The sequence below is a fragment of the Schistocerca americana genome, chromosome 8, assembly GCF_021461395.2.
Source record: "Schistocerca americana isolate TAMUIC-IGC-003095 chromosome 8, iqSchAmer2.1, whole genome shotgun sequence".
Classification (NCBI taxonomy): Eukaryota; Metazoa; Arthropoda; class Insecta; order Orthoptera; family Acrididae; genus Schistocerca; species Schistocerca americana.
Window position 1 is genome coordinate 170,974,332 of NC_060126.1, and position 6,040 is coordinate 170,980,371.

Consider the following 6,040-nt stretch of genomic DNA (forward strand, 5'->3'; position numbering starts at 1 on the left):
AAACTACTTTGTAGACTTCTTCCTTTGTTGTGGGCAGTAATACAATTGAATGTGGTACACTTTTGTTTAGATTTGTGATACGAGGGTCTTTTAGCAATTTTTACTGTAATTTTTTACCTATACTGCTGAAATAATTATTTATAGTTTGCCAAATATTTTGGATCTTTTACTAGAATCCCTTCTTTTTTTATTTTTATGTTTGACACATTCATCTATCTGTTGCCAGTTCCCTGTTTTACAATCTTCCAGACTGCTTTGTTTTTGTTTTCAGCACTCAGCACCAGTTTGGAGTTGTGAGCCCTCTTAGCAGCACACTACACTTTCCTGACTGTTTTCCTGTACCTTTTATAAAAAAGTGAGAAAGATGGATTTGTTTGATAGAGCTGAGGTACTTCAGTGTTGGAGATGATTTTTTGATACCTTTTGTCACCCATTTGTTTTGTTCAGCTGTTGAGAATGGACGTAACACTTTAAGAAAGATCTCTTCAAATTTTATTTTGAATAGTGTCATGAAGTTCTTGAATTTATCATTTGCATCTACCTCTGAATATACAGTTTCCCATGTTTCATCTGCTACTTGTTTAGCAAACTCCTGCCTTTTTGGTTTGGAAAAATTTTGCCTATATACTTGTATTTTCTTTGTTCTTTCTGTGGTCATTTTTATATTTATAATTTGACCAGCATGGTCAGATAATCCTAGCTCAACAACATATACACTACAGTTTTCTTTATCTAAATCTGTTAAAACCTGATCAATAGCTGTCTTTGAATGGTTTGTTATTCTTGTTGCACTGTTAGCCCTTGACACTAACTTGAAACTTTGAGTGACACTTATTAATGATTCCCAGGTAGGATCTGGATTCAGTTTGTCTATGTTTAGGTCTCCACATATGAGAATGTTGCTCTTTGGAGTGGATATCATATCAAGTACTTGATTTAGTTTGGACAAAAAAAAAATAATTGATGTATTTTAAATAAATTTGCCAGCTGGGTGAAAATTACTCTAATGGGTACTGTGTAATATATTCCAAATAGCGTACTACATACAAATGCCCTGCATTTTCTTCTCAAATATCCAGGTTTACTGAGTAATTATAATGCTGCACTTGTTATAGAATGATTCCCATTAATCTCCTCGAGTTCTTGCAGTGAATTTCCCATACTTGCTATTTACAAAAGTGTGAAATAAGGTAATGTCTACATTGAATTTCATATTGCTTACCATTATGCTCTCATTTCAAAGTAGAATTACCAGCATAAAATTAACAGCAGCTTATTTATGAGTAGAGACTTCACTTTTAATTTAATGTGTTAAATTATGGAGATGCAAGCAGAAATACCAGTAACCAGTACAGTGACGTTTTACTGTTAAACAATATACTCATTAAATTCTGGATAATTGCTTTTTTTATTATTTTTTTATTTATATGACTTGTTCCATATTCCATCAGGTACTAATTCTTGATGGGGTAGACTGTCCACAATGAATGACTGTGAATGAATTAATAAATAACTTATCTTACCTGAGGTTACAAATTTAACTGCAGTCTTACATACAGTGTGTGTGTGTGTGTGTGTGTGTGTGTGTGTGTGTGTGTGTGTGTGTGTTTGTTTTCAGGAAGAAACAGAACAAGAGCTCAAAAGCTAGTGTTAATTGTTTTCAATCAATTACATTTCTCTGTGTGCCATATACCACTTCTGAAATGAATGGTTGCCTTTCCCTTATTTTATATATTTTTCCATCCAGGAATTTCCATTATTGTTACATTCAGTGTCCTGATAGTCAGTACAGTGTTTATTTAAATAAACTGGCATTTTATTAAAGCTGAATTTCAATCAACCATATTCACCTGCTCAGGCAAGACATGAGCCATTTGTGTGGTGTGCCTCTGGTGCATATAGACAGGAGCTGTAAATTAATTTTATGAGTCTAGGAGAGGCCAAGGTAACGTGTTACCAACTGTATAATTTATGGAGCACTATACTCGCAATTTCAAAAATGATGAGGTCAGATGATAGTCTTTTCCTAAATCCATGTTGTGCTGTGGCAAGGATACCAAACAGGCTCCCATCTGGCATTGGGTGGGGATTTGGAAGTCCATATCAATCCAAAGGAAAATTAGAACCATACTCTGTCTTTCTACAGATTGTCTCACTGTCTAGATTCAAGGACTGAAAGTCCCTGTTAGCTACATTGCACACACAAGTGTCTATTGAAAAGCTGCATGAATACCAGTAGCACACTGAAAACAGATGTAGATGGCTGTTTCCTTTGAAGATTGTTGCATTCCTGTTAGCTGCAGACTAAACCTGATTGACCATGAATTGTGTACTGGCTCCTTTGCAATGCCATAAGATACTAGAGGGAGCAGAAGCTGCCTTCAGTTACTTAGGACAGGTGAAGGGAAGGAAGAGAATTGCTATCATACTAGAAAGTATTCTGGATTTCAAACAGGTATTTGTTATTGTTATGATGTTCAGTCTGAAGACTGGTTTAATGTAGCACTGTGTGCTACTGTATCCTGTACACTAAGCAAGGTGGCACAGTGGTCAGCACATTGGATTCACATTTGCATTTGGGAGAACAATGGTTCAAATACCCATCCAACCATCCAATTTTAAGTTTTACTTGACTTTCCTAAATTGCTCTAGGCAAATGCTGGGATGGTTCTTGAGAAAAATGCATGGCTGATTTCCTTCCCCATCCTTTTGTAATCCAACCTTGTGCTATGTCTCTAATGATCATGCTGTATACAGTACATTAAACTCCAATCTTCCTTCATTCTTTCTATCCTGTACATGCCTCTTCATCTCTAAATAACTGCTGCAACTTACATGCATTTGAACCTGCGTATTGTGTTCATCCTTTGATCTAAAATTTTTACCCCTAACTCTTCCCTTCATTACCGCATTGGTGATTCCGTGATGCCTTAGGACACTGGTTTCCAATGTTTTTTAACTATACTTTAGAAAAAAATTCTTTAAACACTTTTTTTTAAATAACACAAGAAAAATGAAGTGTCAAATCTCACATTTGCCAGGAGAATCAAAAAGCATTGCATCTCTTTTGCTGTGTGCAAAACATTGAGTAGTAGTCTGATATCACAGAATTATGTTGTTCACTGCAGAAAATAAGGTGATAAATTAGAAAATAAATAATTTATGATGAATGTTCCAAGTACCATACCAAGGAGCTGACTAGTTTTAAGTGACAATAAGAAAGTTTGTTTCAAGTGCCATGAGGCCCTATGTTTTATTTGTGATAAAAAAAGTACAGAGATTCAGCAATAATGTTTTAAATCATTCTCATATTTTGTAAATTTTTTACAGAAGAATACCAAAATTAATTTCAAGAAAAAGCCTCCCTCAATATGCCTTCTGTTTCTTATACAATTCCATTCTAGGGATCAGATGCTGTGAAGTTTACTGTATAACTCCCTGTACTATTGAGAAAGAAATGACATCATTAACAGGCCTTTCTGTTTTGCAATTGATGAACATGGCTGATCTTTCAGATGAGGTACATCAAGACATGTATTGGCCATGGTCTTCCCTCTTTTTAACACACTGACATTTTTCAATTCTTCTGTTTCAGAGTAAGAATTTCTAATAGCTGTTTCAGACAAATGAATACAAGACACTTTGATCATACTGCACTTGGAGATCTTACACGCGTGCATTGACAAACAGTGTGTCAGCAGCATCCCAAATCAAAGAAATCAGTTGCATGCATTGGAATTACACAGAATGGTTTCATAGATCAACAATATTGTTCAAATCTTGTCGAACAAAGGTCGTGTTTGCCTTCTTTTGATTGACTGTGAGAAGCAAGTGTAGATGGCACAAAGGAGAAGTGCAATTGCACCGGGGAGTGGCAGTGTGAATGGAATAACAAGACTTCCAATATAAAGAAATAGCACACGAGTTGTATTAAAAGACAATTTTTAAGACAATTACCATGCTATTTCTTCACATTGGCATTGCTGAAAATGAAGAACAAAAATATAAATGACAAATTGGTCTTTGTGATGGGTGGAGACATGAGGGGAAATGCCAATGTAATCAGTGCTTAGCACTACCAACAGAAATTGCAACATTCAACTTCACCACGCAGTTTTGACTCTACAGCTGCTAGGTCACTGGTGTGAGCAGAAATGAAAAAAGAGGTCACAAAAATCCAAAGATGGACTGATCAGACACTTTGTATTGTGCCACTGACATGCAGTTACCACCGTTAGAAAAGTGGTTATCACCAAACGTGAATGTGCATCAATTTCCTTACATTTCTTATGCTAATGGGGGTAAGCATGCTCACAGCTTGTTGATGTAGAAAATATCTAATAACAAATCAATTCTTAAATATACAGCTCTAAAACTGGCAATATTTTTACAGTGTGCAGCTCGATACATTGGTATTTTTTTCGTCAATATTTTGATACTTTTTTCCAAGACATTGAGAGCCGATAATGATATTTTTTAAAATATCAATATATTAGATTCCTGACATTTTTAAAAATATCAACAGTCCTACTTGGAACTCCAGATGGAAGCACTGCTTTGAAACATTTCCTCCATGGTTTGGCTCCAGGAACTACTCTAGTGACTTGCATCAGAGTACGAAGCACACAACAGTATTGAACATGTGTTTAGTGAAAAAAGGCTTTTAGAACATTGACTATTTCCATTTTTCAGTGATATTTAGTTTCTCTAGATGATTTTTTTTAAACCACAAACTGATGAGTCAATGACACAACTGGTACTATGTATTTCTAACGACCTTTTTCTATAGAATGGTGAAGCAATTCTCAGTGCATTCCCAGTGCTGCCTACAACTCCTCCTCAGAAAAGAAAACTAACTATTCCGTTGAAGGTAGAGACTTGTTAAAAAGAATCCTTCCTCTGCACCACCCTCTCCATAATGATGCGTGGTTCAACCACACACAGCACCCCACAGGTATATGTCTCGATCTAACCATCACAATGCTTGGTGAAAAGTACAAAGTTTGTGTGGTGAGTGGACCATATGAGGGTGATAATGATCATACATTTGCTTCACAAGCTGTAGCCCTCATGGTGTACTGTGTGTTGTTTGGGGAAAAAACTGTAATGATTGATAACTTAGGTAATCAGTAATACAGTGCTATAAAATAGTGAGAATAGTAATGATCTTTTAAAAATAATCTAGTTTCATGACTAAAACACAATCAAATCCTTTTGTTTTTATCATCCAGGAGGTAATTACCTCCAAGTTGGCAACCACTGACTTAGGATATGTCATGTCAAATCTTCTTTGAGTCAAGTTATATCAAAAATTTATTTTTCCATGTGTTCAGTTCAGTTCCTCCAGTAGTTATTTGATCCTCCTATCTAAATGTCAGCATTCTTCTGCAGCAGCACATTTCAAAAGCTTCTTTTCTCTTCCTGTCAGAACTGATAATCATGTAATTTTGGTGTAAAGTTATTATCCAGACAAATATCTTCAGAAAAAACTTCTTAGTACTTAAATTTATCAGTAGAACACATGCTGGAAGTGCATACTTTAAATTTATGTTAGATTTCAACAAATTGTTCTTTTTCAGATATTATATTTGTCAGTCTGCATTCTGTGTCTTACAGCCTCTCCACTTCAATTGTCATCTGTTATTTTCCTGTCCAAACAACAAATCTCCACTACTACTCTTAGTATCTCATTTCCTAGTCTAATCCCATCAGCATCACCTAATTTACTCATAATTCGACTAATTCTATTACCTTTGTTTTACTTTCATTGGTGTTCTGTTATAATCTGTTTTCACGACACTGTCCATTCTATTCTACAGCTCTTCCAAATACTTTGCTGTCTCTGGGGATTATTGCTTCTGTATCTGCAGTATTTCCAATAAAGTCATATGTGCCACACCATTCAAAGAGCTCAGTATTTGTTTGGTGGGTATGGGCTTGTCAAACCCGGGTTTCATAAGCTGGGGACTGGCCATGCTTCAGTGATCACCATGCTTTGGGTTGGTGGAATGTGGTGTTTCACAGGATACAAGGATCTTGT